A 16,291-nucleotide genomic window follows, 5' to 3' on the forward strand; every position below is an offset into this window, starting at 1 on the left:
AGGAAGGTGGCTTAAAGCATCTGCATTGACAATGTGGGTACCTGGCTTATGTTGGAACGTATAATCGTATGCCACCAACAGCAGGGCCCAACACTGGACCTTTACTGAAGCGACAGGGGAAATGGATTTTTCCTCTCTGAACAACCCTAAAAGTGGTTTATGGTTGGTAATTATTGTAAAGTGCTATCTGTAAATGTACTGATGAAACTTTTTGACCCTCAAAATAAGAGCCAAACCTTCCTTTTCGATCTGGGAATGGACCCTCTCAGCATCTGTTCATGTTCTTGAAGCGAAAGCTACACCATCCTCAAGTCTGTGGGACAATACTGCTCCTCTTCCATAGGGCGAGGCATCACACAGGTCAGCAATATTTCTTTCGCAGGATCAAAATGAACCAAGGAGCTTGAAGATTGCAATGTCATTGTAACTCACTCAAATGCTTCTGTTTGATATTCATTCCAATGCCACCGTTGGTATTTCCTGAGAAGCGTATGCAAAGGTGCCAGCATCGTGGACAGGGTGCGGATAAATCGTCCATAATAATTCACCATCCCCAAGAATGATTAAGTTTGGATACATTTCTGGGGGCTGGTGCTTCCTGGATTGTCTTAACCTTCTCCTCCATAACATGCAGTCCTTGAGAGTTGACCCTGAATCCCAAATATGTTACTTCATGGGCTTGGAACGTGCATATTTCTCTTGAACCTTATAGAACATAGAACAGTACAGCACAGAACAGGCCCTTCAGCCCACGATGTTGTGCCGAGCTTTATCTGAAACCAAGATCAAGCTATCCCATTCCCTATCATCGTGGTGTGCTCCATGTGCCTATCCAATAACCGCTTAAATGTTCCTAAAGTGTCTGACTCCACTATCACTGCAGGCAGTCCATTCCACATCCCAACCACTCTCTGCGTAAAGAACCTACCTCTGATATCCTTCCTATATCTCCCACCACGAACCCTATAGTTATGCCCCCTCGTAATAGCTCCATCCACCCGAGGAAATAGTCTTTTCAACACTTCCTCCAAATTTGCCAAGTGTTCTTCTTCCGTAATTAGTATATCATCCAAATAGACAACTACCTTGGGCAGGCCCTGTAACAAGTGTTCCATAGTGCTTTGAAATATGGTGCATGCTGAACATATTCCGAACAGCAACCATGTATATTGATATAAGCCTTTGTGGGTGTTGATTGTTACAAATTCCCTAGATGCCTCATCTAACTCTATCTGCTGATAAGCATGACTCATGTTGAGTTTTGTATAAGTTAATTCTCCAGCTAACTTGGCATATAGATCTTTGGTGTAGGGTACGGATCCAGTATTGTTTCTTGGTTGATGATTAGCTTATAATCACCACATATCCTGACAGTCCAGTCCGGCTTAACAACAGGGACGATGGGGGTAGCCCCAGTAAACTGTACAGGCTTAATTATTCCCAAGTCCTCCAGCCGCTTGAGCTCAGCTTCTACTTTTTCATGTAAAGCATAGGGCACTGGACGAGCTCTGTAGAACTTGGGTGTTGCCTCAGGATCAACGTAGATCTTTGTGTTGATACCTTATATCTTCCCAGTTTGTTCTGAAATACTTCTTGGTATTTCCAAAATATTCCATGAAAATTGTCTTCATAAATGCTGAAAATCTCCAACCAATTTATTCAGATTTGACGGAGCCAATCTCGCCCCATTAGACTTGGCCGCGATGATTGGTAATAGGGCTGATTGATGTTGGTAGGTTACTGGTGCTGCTGTGGTACTGAGTATCTTCAAGACTTCTCCAGTGTACATAGCCAACCAATATGTCTGCTCTTCTATGACGGTGACAGAGGCTCCTGTATCCATCTCCATTCTTAGTAGTGAACCGTTCACCATTAATACAGTTACAATCGGGGTTGACTTGCTTATTTTAGTATTGTTTACTCTGTAAACTTCAGATTCGTCTTTGGAGTTGTTTACTAAACTATGCACCAGAGTCGTATTCTTTTTTTTGTTGGCCCTTGGTAGGTTTTGTTTGGCTCTGCATTTAATCCTAATGTCCTGTTACAGGCAAAACAAGTTACAGCTTTAAATTTACACCTCTTCTGGGAGTGCTCTTCCCCTGGAACGGCAGCATTCTTCAAAGTTCATGGTTTGCAGCCCGAAGTTTCTGTATCTCTGTCCCCTATCTTGCGCGCCATCTTTGACTCAAGGCTTTCACTGTCCTCATCCTTGAAACCACGACTCCCTGAGGTTTCCGACCAAAGTAGGTTGACCTTGCCTAGCTGCACGCTTTGTAACTCTAATGTGCTTTTCTCAGCACTTTCTGTAGCCTGAGCAATGCTCTTGTGAAGGTAAGTTCTGTCTCTGCTAATTTCTTTTTGTTATGGTGAAGTTATTCACCACAAACCAACCTATCTCTTAACATTTTGTTTAGTGTCAATCCTGAACCGTGCAATGAATGCCACTAATGTCTCCCCTGGGTTTCTCATTGTAGAATTAAATTTATATCGCTGCATTATCACTGATGGTTTTCATAGAAACATAGAAACCCTACAGTGCAGAAGGAGGCCATTCGGCCCATCGAGTCTGCACCGACCACAATCCCACCCAGGCCCTACCCCCACATATTTTACCCGCTAATCCCTCTAACCTACACATCCCAGGACTCCAAGGGGCAATTTTTTTTTAACCTGGCCAATCAACCTAACCCGCACATCTTTCGACTGTGGGAGGAAACCGGAGCACCCGGAGGAAACCCACGCAGACACGAGGAGAATGTGCAAACTCCACACAGACCCGAGCCGGGAATCGAACCCGGGATCCTGGAGCTGTGAAGCAGCAGTGCTAACCATTGTGCTACCGTGCCGCCCAAACCACTGTGCTACCGTGCCGCCCAAACCACTGTGCTACCGTGCCGCCCAAACCACTGTGCTACCGTGCCGTCTTGGGTGGTAGTGCTCTTTGACCAGTTCAACCACCTGCTTGAATGTCTTACTATCTGGGGCCTCTGGAGAAGTCAAACTTCAAATTAGATGATAAGTCTGAATCCTGCAGGCTGTTAGAAGGATTACATTTTGCTTCTTTCCTTCCTTCCCCCCCCACCCCCCCGATAAACTAATCGGAGACGCTCCACATACTGGATTCACTGCCCTATTTCAGGGTCAAATGATTCCAACTTCCAAACTGACATTTTGGCACTCAAGTTCTTGCAGTAGTATTTCTTAAAAGGGCTGTGATTCAAGGACTGTTCTCCCGATTTACAGCAGATGACAGAAAAGAAGTTCCACTTTACCTCGTTGCCAAATGTAATGACTGCGGGGAATTGATGAACTACAAGGCAGGTAAACAAAATGGAGGTTTATTCTAGAAATAAACAAGCATATACATATGACAGCGATAAGAAAGCTTCAACTCAATGACTCCCAGTCTCCAACTATCAAACAACCGCCTCTCCGTGATTGGCCTGATAGGTCATGTGGCCCCGAAACCCCCCCCCCCAACCAAAAGGGGAAACGTCACATGTCACGTGAATGTTTTCTGGGGGAGTCTGCCTCTCGCAGTCCTCTATATAATAAAGCCAGTTTGAAAACTGCTCCCATACCACTGTGTACACATACACATACGATGTGTACCCACTAGACCAATAATCCTCAAACTGGGGTGTGCAGAAACATTCCAGGAGATCCGCAGGACAAGGTGACCATCTACAGCACCAGGGGTGTTCTCCCACCCCACTGCCCCACTCCAGTGTTCTCTCCCAGCCCAGTGCAGTGAGAAGCAGGTACACCCAACTCACTGATGTCTGTAATTGAATACCGGTTATCTTAAAACATTCTTTACATGCAGCCCTTTTGTATTAGGAGTATCATTCATTCATTCATGTGTGCTCCGCTGAAGGCAGATCCTTGGCTCATTGTCTGCTGATACTTCATCCTGAGCCATTTCCTTAGCAGCTTTTGTCAGTGACGGTTTTCCATTAGCTTTCACTCCCAGGAGCAAAGCAAGGAGGCAGATCCCAAGTTTACCTCAGCTGGAACAGGAATCAAATCTGCGCTGTTGACCATCTAGCCAGCTGAGCTAACCGGCTCCTTTAAGAATATTATACAGTATTATCATTTAGATTGGGAGCGGAGGATGTCTGTGATCACTGATCCATTTGAAAAGGGGTCCTCCAAACAAAAAAAGTTTGCCAATCACTGTTATAAACACACATGCAACATTAGCATATAAAGATACATACAGACACATCCAAGAGCTTGTAGGTAGAGGAAAATCAGGTAACAAACTCAGAAAAATGCAGACATTTTTTGATGTGCAAAAGGAGAAACAAAGTGTTTGAAATGGGTAATCTCAACAGTTGTAGGTTGTCACACTTGTGTTTTGTTCATTGGAATGTGCATCATGGGATTTGAGGTCATTGGCTGGGGCATTGAACAGAGTGGCTTGCTGGGCCATTTTGGAGGGCATTCAAAAAGATTTCTTTCTCTAAAGGGCATGAGTGAACAAGGTGGGTTTTTATGACATTCGACAACAGTTTCATGGTCAACATTAGATCATCAATCATCCAGATTTTTATTGAATTCAAATGTCACCATCTGCCATGGTGGAATTCGAACCCAGGTCCCCAGTGCATTACCCTGGGCCTCTGAATTACTAGTCTGTGCTGAACATTAGAGCACTTCCAGTTATGATCAAGCAGCAGGTTATTGTTACGGAGCCAATGCAGGTAGATGGAGTTGAGATGCTGATCAAATCTGACCCAGTTGAATGGCGGAACAAGCTTGAGGGGCTTAATGGCTTCTTCTTATGGGCGGCACGGTAGCGCAGTGGTTAGCACTACTGCTTCACAGCTCCAGGGTCCTGGGTTCGATTCCCGGCTCGGGTCACTGTCTGTGTGGAGTTTGCACATTCTCCTCGTGTCTGCGTGGGTTTCCTCCGGGTGCTCCGGTTTCCTCCCACAGTCTAAAGATGTGCGGGTTAGGTTGATTGGCCAGGTTAAAAATTGCCCCTTAGAGTCTTGAGATGTGTAGGTTAGAGGGATTAGCGGGTAAATATGTGGGGGTAGGGCCTGGGTGGGATTGTGGTCGGTGCAGACTCGATGGGCCGAATGGCCTCCTTCTGCACTGTAGGGTTTCTATGATTTCTATGATTCTTGTTCCTGTGCTTCATTCAGTTCTTCTCCAGCACCACTGCATCCAGGATCACTGGATTGTGATCACAAATGGGGGTCCTGGCTGATTTTCTGCCTTGAAACAAGAGGCAGGTGAGGAGCATCTAATCTGTCGGCCATCACCCAGGCCGAGGTCCGTTAAGATAGAACCTGGGCCTTTCTGGCTCAATACCACACCCAGCTGCGCATTCACCAACTGAGGCACTTCAGACTAATGTCACATGTGCCATCCTCTGTTATGACAGCCAGGCTTTTATTTATTGTTTTAAAGACTGCCAAAACTGTGCCAGTTCAAATTGAATCAGTTGAAGAGGTAATGCAGTTGGTGTTTGAACTAAAGCCAAAAGCAGGCCAACGGAATAAAATAGGACCTGAAATCTACTGTATTCCAAGCCAATTGGAAACATAAAGACAACAACCAGGACCATTTCACACTCGATACAGAGCAGAGCCACACAGTAAGTAGATGGGCCATCTTGCAATGAGTGCAATGACAAGCTTCCTGAGCCGGTGAGGTCAAATGTGCATCAAGTGTTGCATGACCTGCAGTTGTTCTGGTGGTGAAACTTCCCCACTACCCTGCCCATTAGAACCAAATGACTCACCATGAATTATTTCTGCTTCTTTTGTTCTCTGGAATTGGAGGGTTGGGTTTCCAGCCACATGGCACTGGGAGCTTTCATCAAATCAGCTGGGGCTCAGTGAGTCACACACTCACCTCTGGAATGGTGCTTAAATTTTCTGACTCAGAAACTAGAGCACATCAATCCAGACAGATACTCCAGTACAGTATGAAGGGACTGCTGCACTGTCATAGGGGCGTCTTTTGGATGAGATATTAAACTGAGGCCCCCATCTGCCCTCTCACGTGGATGTAAAAGATCCCATAGCATTGTTTTGAACAGTTCTCCTTTGTGTCCTGGGCTAATATTTATCCCTCAACCAATATTACTAGAAACAAATTATTTGGTCATATTCACACGGCTGTGTTTATGGGAGCTTGCTGTGCACAAATTGACTGCAGCATATTGTTCGAGTATGAGTCATTACAATTGAAAGAAAGATGGCAATAAACTGGAAAATAAGTAGAAGTAAAGCAATGAGCAAAAATCAAACGCAGCTTAGTTATTCAGCGCTGAGCTGGGTTTTAAACTGTTTGTTCCACCTGAACATTGCTTAGAACCATAGAAAATTACAGCTCAGAAACAGGCCTTTTGGCCCTTCTTGTCTGTGCTGAACCATTTTTTGCCTAGTCCCACTGACCTGCACTTGGACCATATCCCTCCACACCCCTCTCATCCATGAACCCGTCCAAGTTTTTCTTGAATGTTAAAAGTGACCCCGCATTTACCACTTTATCCGGCAGCTCATTCCACACTCCCACCACTCTCTGCGTGAAGAAGCCCCCCCTAATATTCCCTTTAAACTTTTCTCCTTTCACCCTTAACCCATGCCCTCTGGTTTTTTTCTCCCCTAGCCTCAGCGGAAAAAGCCTGCTTGCATTCACTCTATCTATACCCATCAAAATCTTATACACCTCTATCAAATCTCCCCTCAATCTTCTACGCTCCAGGGAATAAAGTCCCAACCTATTCAATCTCTCTCTGTGACTCAACTTCTCAAGTCCCGGCAGCATCCTTGTGAACCTTCTCTGCACTCTTTCAACCTTATTTACATCCTTCCTGTAACTAGGTGACCAAAACTGTACACAATACTCCAAATTCGGCCTCACCAATGCCTTATATAACCTTACCATAACACTCCAACTTTTATACTCGATACTCCGATTTATAAAGGCCAATGTACCAAAGGCACTCTTTACGACCCTATCCACCTGTGACGTCACTTTTAGGGAATTCTGTACCTGTATTCCCAGATCCCTCTGTTCAACTGCACTCTTCAGAGTCCTACCATTTACCCTGTACGTTCTACTTTGGTTTGTCCTTCCAAAGTGCAATATCTCACACTTCTGTCATCTCCAGACTTAACTATTTAAACGTTCTTCTGACCGGCCACACATCTTCCACCCTCCATAAACTTGAGGTCATCCAAGACTCTGCGCCTGTATTCCAATTTGCACCAAGCCTCATTCAACCATCACCCCCTGTGCACAATGACCTACAATGGCTCCCAGACCAGCAGCACCTTGATTTACAAACCCTCATCCTCATCCGCAAACCTTTTCCTGCCCTCATCCCGGTAAGCTTCTCCAGCTCCTGCGACCCTCTGAGATATCTGTGCTTCCGTAATTCAGGTGTTTTGACCATCCCTAGTTTTATAATCGCTCCATCATTGGCAGCCATGCCTTTAGCTGCTTAGGCCCCAAGATTTAGAATCTTCTCCCTGCTAATAACTTATTTATTTGTTCACCTGCACTAGCAGCTCCTTCGGCGTCTCGGCATCAAATTGTGTTTACTCCGTTAAAGGCGCTTTACAAGCGCACCTTGTCATTGCCCCCTGGGCCACTGTCCCCTCTCCACCCCAGCCTGAGGTTTTCCACCACCACTGGAATTCTGTCCAAGTCTGGAGCTGACCTTCGTGTACTTGAAATATTATTGCTGTCATTCCCTTACAGAGTGCAGTGCACCATGCTGAATGTTTCTCTCTGGCTGTCAGCTTTCTGAAGTAGTGACATTAAAAATGGAAAGAGGATCCCTCTTGTCTGCTGCCAGCGGCCGTGTTAAACCTGCCACACACTCTCCTGCTTGTTCAACGAGTAAATTCAGCAGCCACTGCATAGCTAATTCACAAACAGTCAGAAGATCCCAAGCTGTGTTGAAGTTTGATATTTGAGTTGGTGTGGTGATGGGGAAGTGTTACAGTTTGTCTGGGGTGGCAGGGGAATCTTTCAGGGTTCGTGCGACTGATCAGCAAGTCCAGCGAACAAGTGCTCCTGCATGGATGTCCAGTGAAACATCACCCTCCCACTGAACTGATAGTGAAACATTCTTCTCCACTGTACATTCATATTTTCAAACTATTGATGCTGCAAACTAGGGAAATTGGAGGTGCGCTCTGTGACACAGATCATATCCATTCTGACTTGAACCGAAGGAGGCAGATTTCATTCAAGCCTTTGTCTCGATCCTATCACATCCTACATCGTGGACCCGGAAAACACACCACACGTCAGAGAGCATCAGGTCTTGGTTACGAGACACTTGCTCGGCTTGGCCCAGCAAGCAGGAGGTTTGAACAAAGTGCTCCATGAGCAGTGGAAAAAAAAATCTATATTTAATTCTGCAGTGCTGCCTTTCCAGCTCACCAAATCAATAAAAGCAAAAGTAACAAAACTGGAATCCCTTGGAAAAAACGCAGTTACAGATGAAGCACTGAGCTGCTACCTATCAGAAAATCATCTTGACAACTGTTTGGCGACAGACAGCATTTTCTAGGTGAATGACAAGAGAAGAAATGTTGTACTCAAAAGGGATCAATCAACAGCGCAATCTGAAGCTGCTGTTTCTGCAGCCAAGGGGAGGAGAACCCTTGGCTGCAGACTCCATGTTTTTGTGGCGATGGCGTCATCACTCGCAAGCCATTTCAATCAGCGTGTTGCAATATTTTACAAACATGATCAACAAAGCCGTTTGCTGGCTGTTAATTTGCCCATTAACAGACCAAAGCTGCAACTGAAGAATGACCACTTGGATAGGGTACTGGAGAGCTCGGTGTTGCTAAGCAACAACCTGCACCTTTAATGTAGTAAAATGTCCCAAAGTGCTTCAGAGGAAAGATACCAAACATAAGGATAATTTCAGTGCGGGTGACCAAAAGCTTGGTCATAGAGGTTGGTTTTACGGAGCAACTTAAAACGAGCAGGTAGGAAGCAGGTCTAGAGAGGGAATTCCAGAGCTTCAGGCCCAGACAGCAGAAAGCATTATAGGCTGCACTCCCTTTTTAGTTATCTCAAAAACCTTTTACTGTTGTTTTGTTTGCACTTCAGTCCCACGTACCAGATCTACGGGCACCTGGGATGGAGATGGGGATTGGGGTCGAGGAGGGGGAGCAGGAGACCTCCTCATGAACCTGCTCCTTGGCCTGGCCAGACTCACCATAATGTGGAGATGCCAGCGTTGGTCTGGTGTGGGCACAGTAAGAAGTCTCAACACCAGGTGAAAGTCCAACAGGTTTATTTGGTAGCACAAGCTTTCGGAGTGTCACTCCTTCTTCAGGTGAGTGGAGAGTTGTGTTCACAAACAGGGCATACATAGACACAAACTCAATTTACAAGATAATGGTTAGAATGCGAATAATGGTTGGAATGCATTCCAACCATTATCTTGTAAATTGAGTCTGTGTCTGTATATGCCCTGTTTGTGAACCCAATCCATCACTCACCTGAAGAAGGAGTGACACTCCAAAAGCTCGTGCTACCAAATAAACCTGTTGGACTTTAACCTGGTGTTGTGAGACTTCTTACTCACAAGTAAACATGGGCGGCACGATAGCACAGTGGTTAGCACTGCTGCTTCACAGCTCCAGGGACCTGGGTTCGATTCCCGGCTTGGGTCACTATCTGTGTGGAGTTTGCACAGTCTTCCCGTGTCTGCGTGGGTTTCCTCCGGGTGCTCCGGTTTCCTCCCACAGTCCAAAGATGTGCGGATTAGGTTGATTGGCCAGGTTAAAAATTGCCCCTCGAGTCCTGAGATGCGTGGATTAGCGGGTAAATGTGGGGGTAGTGGGGGAAGGGCCTGGGTGGGATTATGGCCTCCTTCTGCACTGTAGGGTTTCTGTGATTTCTATGATAAACAGGTCCAGGCAGTGGGCGACTGAGGGGGGATCATCCAGCCCATCTACTGTGGCTACATTCATGGCCAGGTGTCCCTGGAGAGGGAGCATGCGGTGTCCGAGGGGACCATCAAGGCCTTCCATGCTCTTTGGGCACCGCAGGGACTGGGGTGTATTATCGTCCCCTTTAACCACATTTTGATTTAATGTTTAAGTTTCCTTTCCACTTTGTTTTTTGTTTCTGGCGGTTCCCTTCTTTTTTGGGGGCTGCCCCTTTTACTTTGTCCCTCAGTTTATTTGATTTAGTTGATTTGGTTTGCCAAAAAGATTGGCAGCAGAAAGCATAGCTGCTAATCGTGGAGCAATTAAAATCAAGTATGTGCAAGAGGCCAGAATTGGAGTTGCGTAGATATTGTGTAGGGTTGTTTAACCCTGATAAATGTGAGGTGATTCATTTTGGTAGGACTAATTTAAATGTGGATTACAGGGTCAAAGGTAGGGTTCTGAAGACTGTGGAGGAACAGAGAGGTCTTGGGGTCCATATCCACAGATCTCTAAAGGTTGCCACTCAAGTGGATAGAGCGGTGAAGAAGGCCTATAGTGTGTTAGCTTTTATTAACAGGGGGTTGGAGTTTAAGAGCCATGGGGTTATGCTGCAACTGTACAGGACCTTGGTGAGACCACATTTGGAGTTTAAGAGCCATGGGGTTATGCTGCAACTGTACAGGACCTTGGTGAGACCACATTTGGAATATTGTGTGCAGTTCTGGTCACCTCACTATAAGAAGGATGTGGAAGCGCTGGAAAGAGTGCAGAGGAGATTTACCAGGATGCTGCCTGGTTTGGATGGTAGGTCTTATGAGGAAAGGTTGAGGGAGCTAGGGCTGTTCTCTCTGGAGTGGAGGAGGCTGAGGGGAGACTTAATAGAGGTTTATAAAATGATGAAGGGGATAGATAGAGTGAACGTTCAAAGACTATTTCCTCGGGTGGATGGAGCTATTACAAGGGGGCATAACTATAGGGTTCATGGTGGGAGATGTAGGAAGGATGTCAGAGGTAGGTTCTTTACGCAGAGAGTGGTTGGGGTGTGGAATGGACTGCCTGCAGTGATAGTGGAGTCAGACACTTTAGGAACATTTAAGCGGTTATTGGATAGGCAGATGGAGCACACCAGGATGATAGGGAGTGGGATAGCTTGATCTTGGTTTCAGATAAAGCTCGGCACAACATCGTGGGCCGAAGGGCCTGTTCTGTGCTGTACTGTTCTATGTTCTATGTATGTTCTATGTTGTATGGCGAGAAGTTTTTAATTCATTCAAAGGATGTGGGTTTCGCTGGCTAGGCCAGCATTTACGGCCCATCCCTAATTGTTGTCGGAAAGGTGGTGGTGAGCTGCCTTCTTGAATCGCTGCAGTCCAGGTAGGTACACCCATGGTACTGTTAGGAAGGGAGTTCCTGGATTTTGGCCCAGCAACAGTGAAGGAATGGTGATATCTTTCCAAGTCAGGATGGTGAGCGGTTTGGAGGGGAACTTGCAGGTGGTGGTGTTCCCATGTGTCTGCCGTCCTTGTCTTTCTAGATGATAGTGGTACTGGGTTTGGAAGGTGCTGTGGAAGGAGCCTTGGTGAGTTGCTGCCATGCATTTTGTCGATGGTACACACTGCTGCATTGGTGGTGGAGCGGGGCTGCTTTGTCCTGGATAGTGTTGAGCTTGAATGTTGCTGGAACTGTACTCACCCAGGCAAGGGGAGTATTCCATTATACTCCTGACTTTTGCCTTGTAGATTGTGAACAGGCTTTGGGAAGTCAGTTGTTTGGATAGGGAGGGGCAAGGGTAATGGTGAGATTTGGAAACAAGGATATGAGTTTTACAATCAAGGCGCTGCTTAACCTGGAGCCAATGTAGCTCAACACAGGGATGACAGAGGAATGGGATTTGGTGAGGGTTAGGATGCTGGCAGGGCCAAGGAGAGAAATCACGGACCCTGGTGCTTCTTTTTCCAGGCCCCTTATTCCTCACACTCACCCAATCATGCGTGGTATTTTTTCCCCTTTCAAGCTTCACTAATCACAGCAAGGTACTTGTAAAATGATAAGGCCCATTGTTGGCAAGTGGATACAAATATCCAGTTGCCAACACGTTGCATATATATGCAGCATGAGTCATTAATATTAAGAGCTGAAATGATATAATGTATTGTTAGTTTGTGTGCATCCTATAGATGCTCCCACTCTGACTATTAAGCCAGAGTACAAATTTAATTTTCTCAGCATCGTGCAATATTGTTAATTTGACAGAAAAATATCCTGTTAGTTATTGTGTGTGCAGCCAATAACACTGATTCTGATGCTGCTTCAGTCCTCACTAACACGTTCTGCACATTACACCACATGAACACGGTGACAGTAAATTTATATTTGGGGAATTCAATAGTTGCAAACCAGATAAACTGCACAAGATCTTTTCCATTCTGTAGAAGACTATCTCCTGCCTGGGTGCATGATACTATTCAATGTAATTATTTCATACAAGGGGTTAGAATTAGATTCTAGTTTATCAGTAATCTCAGGGTAGAAAGATCAAATGACTCCTGAGCGGCAAAGTGGAATAATTGAACAACAAAGGTCTTCACTGTCAGGGAGAAGTGTTGGATCCCTTAGGTGTATTGGTGTGACTAAACGTTTAAGAGGCCAGAGGCAAAGACAATTGTATCTGTGTTTTTTTGAACGGCAAGTCTGAAGACTCTGTTAATCGCTCCTTCTCACTCCAATATAATTTCAATGTCTACTATGCAATACAACTTTATCACAATATTTAATTCCTCAAAAAAATTCATAAAAGCACCAAGGTAGACTGGGATAATAGGCAAGTCGACAAAAGGACAAGATTGAAATCAATGGAAAAGACTCTTGAGAATCATGTGCAGTATTAAACAGGTTACTGATTCACTCGGAGCCCATTATACACTCCTGTCCTGGTAGTTTCACCCCACAAAGCTCGGCACAACATCGTGGGCCGAAGGGCCTCTTCTGTGCTGTACTGTTCTATGTTCTAAAGCTTGCTCCCAGTAAACTTTCATTAGGAACAAAATAAACATTGCTGATTCTCTGTGGATAATTAATCAGAGCAAACATCTGAAATTAGGAAAGTGCCTACAAATAAATTATCACATTTACAAAACATCTCTGTAGACAATACAACCGTACCTTTCTGACTTCTCTGGCCACAACATACCATAACTGGCACCTTTCCTTTTTATGCTAATGATACCATCCCCAGGATTTGTCACTGAGACATCCACCAACAGCTCAGGAGAAGAATGATACACGGTACATAAATTCAGTGCGACCTTAACTCAAGAACTGGATTTTTTCGCCTTTCCCCATAAGCTGTCGCACAAATTGTTTATACACTGTGAATTTACAGCCAAAATGGATAAAGTGACATGAATAAATAAACTCCAATGGCAAAAATAGTGTGACAACCTTCCCCACCCCGCCTACCCCACAACACCCACCATTCCTCCAACCCCCACAGAGCCCCCTAATGCCCCCTACATCCCCACAACCCAACCACACCCACCAACACCCTCCACCCCCACCCATCCCATAGACCTCCAAGCCCTCTAACCCCCACAGAGCCCCCCCCGCACCACAGCCCCAACCCCTCCAATCCCACCCCACCATCCACTTCCCCAGAGAGCCCCCTGAACTCCTCCAGCAGAGAGCCAACCCCTAACTCCCAGAGGCTTTCATCCCTCCACTGCCCCCCACAGAGCCCTTCACTCCTCCAACCCCCACAGAGCCCCTCACCCCTCCAACCCCCACAGAGCTCTTCACCCCTTCAGTCCCCCACTCATCCCAGAGAGCCCCCCATGCAACCTTTCCAGAGCCCCCACCCCTACAACCTCTCCTCCTAAACCCCTCCATGGAGCTCCCTTCCTGAGATTTCCCCCTCATCTTTCTAGCCCTCCTCCTATAGAGCCCTCCAAGCTGGAAGCCCCCCCCCCCCCACCCCACCCCAAGAGCCTCTCAACACCTCCACAGGGCCCCCCACAGCAATGTGGTCGACTCTTAACTGCCCTCTGAAATGGCCCAGCTCAAAGTTATTTTTGTCAGAGAGGTTTACAGCATGGAAACAAGCCCTTCAGCCCAACTTGTCCATGCTGCCCAGGTTTTACCATTAAGCTAGTCCCAATTGCCCGTGTTTGGCCCATATCCCTCTATACCAGTCAATTAGGGATGAGCAATAAATTCTGGCTTTGCCAGCAATGCCCACATTCAATGAAACAGAAATCCTTGAACGGTGGGAGGACAAAAGTCCAACGGGACCCAGAAACACCAGGGGCAGAATTTTCCTTCTGTTCACGCCGGTGGGATTTTCTGATCCCGCTGCTGTGAATGGCCAGAAAATTCCGGGCCAGGTCTCTGTCTCATGGAGCTGCCGAGGTGAATTCCTACATTGGCCTGGACAGGTGGAATCTTTATTTGTGCCGTCGAAAGCCCACAATGAGGCAGGGTGGGCAAGATGGTCTCCCCACACTGGGCTTTTTGCTGTCACGGTCACGGGCATTCGGCCTCTGATATTCGGGTAAGCGTTCTCCAAGGCGGCCTTCGCGACACACGACAGCGCAGAGTCGCTGAGCAGAAACTGATAGCCAAGTTCCGCACACACGCGGACGGCCTCAACCGGGATATTGGGTTCATGTCACACTATTTGTAATGCCCACAGTTGCGTGGACCTGCAGAGTTTCACTGGCTGTCTTGTCTGGAGACAATACACATCTTTTTAGCCTGTCTTGATGCTCTCTCCACTCCCATTGTTTTGTTTCTTAAAGACTTGATTAGTTGTAAGTATTCGCATTCCAACCATATTCATGTAAATTGAGTCTGTGTCTTTATAAACTCTGTTTGTGAACAGAATTCCCACTCACCTGAAGAAGGGGCTTAGAGCTTCGAAAGCTTGTGTGGCTTTTGCTACCAAATAAACCTGTTGGACTTTAACCTGGTGTTGTTAAACTTCTTACTCTTTTTGCTGTTCCCATCTCTCTGACACTAAGTGACCTGGACATCAGCAAGTTGCCACCATCCAGGTGTCTGGATTGGTGAAAGTTATGCCTACAGGGGCCTTCTGGACTGTGTAATAGACAAGACAACCCTAAAAACACAATTTATAGACTTCCTGGCCTGAAAACAAGACCAATTTATACCCAGCAAAAACCTTTCAAACTGGACCTATTGACTGCTCACCAACGCAGCCTGCCAGCACCTCTTTTCCCCTTCACCTTTCACTCAAACCTCCATTTCCCCAAGTTACACCCAAACTGAAGGGTTGCCAACCCTCCAGGATTGGCCTGGAGTCTCCAGGAATTGAGGATCAATCTCTAGGACACAGCTCTGTGCAACCCTGGAGAAATATCATACGGACATTTTTTTAAATTGGAGATTTTTCGAATCATCTGCTTTGAACATTTCTCTTTACTAGACATAAAAATATTGAAAATTGGGGGAGGAGGAATGGCTGTTTGGCTGACAGTCAAACATTATCTAATTGGAAGATTAGTTTTTTGCTTTCCAATTGGTGTAGGAAGGCAGTGCGTCACAAAGATGTATGTATTGGCCAACTAAATATGGAATATGGGACAAGTCAGGTGATGAAACCTCCAGGAATACATTTAATCACAGTTGGCAACCCGACCAGATTGGTGAGAACTGCCAATGCAAAATAGTCAGATCCTATCCCACCCCCAATTCTGACACCAGTTACTCTAAGCCCTCAAAAAGACATTGAGGTGAGAGGAAACTGCCACTGATGAGACAGGTGGCCTTAAATTGGATCAGACTGCACAGATAAGTTGCCTCTGGAGCCACTGGCAGTCCACACAAATTATTACAATCAGTCCTGAGGCCCAACCCTTGTCAAACATGCGACCTCCTGGTTCAGGAGCCTGCACGAAGCTGGCCGTCAGCTATATGCCCTTATCTGGTCTTGATCAATGCTGACGGAAGGATGAATATTGGTCATGACACCAGGGGAATGTCTTGTTTCTCTTTGAAATAGTGCCACGGGATATTTTATGACCACCCAGGAGGACAGATGGAGGCCTCAGTTTAACATCCAAAAAACAATGCTTGAATTTCCCTCAGCAAATGTTTGATCGCATTTCAAACAGCTAGCAATCGCAATCACTGGTAAATTGTCTGTAATTATATACCAAGAGAGATAACAGACAATTCCTTTTGATTTTCTGACGATTACTGATAGTATCTTCAAAAAATTCAATCTTTTCTTAATTCAGGCATTTTATGAATTTTCACCTACGTAACTGTATTTTCATTAATTCATTTGTTAGGTGCAATTAAACCATTCTTGAAGACCGCACAAATATAGGTGAGTTACGTGTTCAGCT

The 16,291-nt window shown here is 45.8% G+C and overlaps 1 protein-coding gene across 1 annotated transcript in view; it reads right to left on the minus strand.

Moving 5' to 3' along the window:
- marchf9 (membrane-associated ring finger (C3HC4) 9) overlaps nucleotides 1-16,291 on the minus strand; it is a 51,124-nt gene that overhangs the window by 26,041 nt on the left and 8,792 nt on the right. The window lies entirely within an intron of this gene.

The sequence above is a fragment of the Mustelus asterias genome, chromosome X (assembly GCF_964213995.1).
Source record: "Mustelus asterias chromosome X, sMusAst1.hap1.1, whole genome shotgun sequence".
Lineage (NCBI taxonomy): Eukaryota > Metazoa > Chordata > Chondrichthyes > Carcharhiniformes > Triakidae > Mustelus > Mustelus asterias.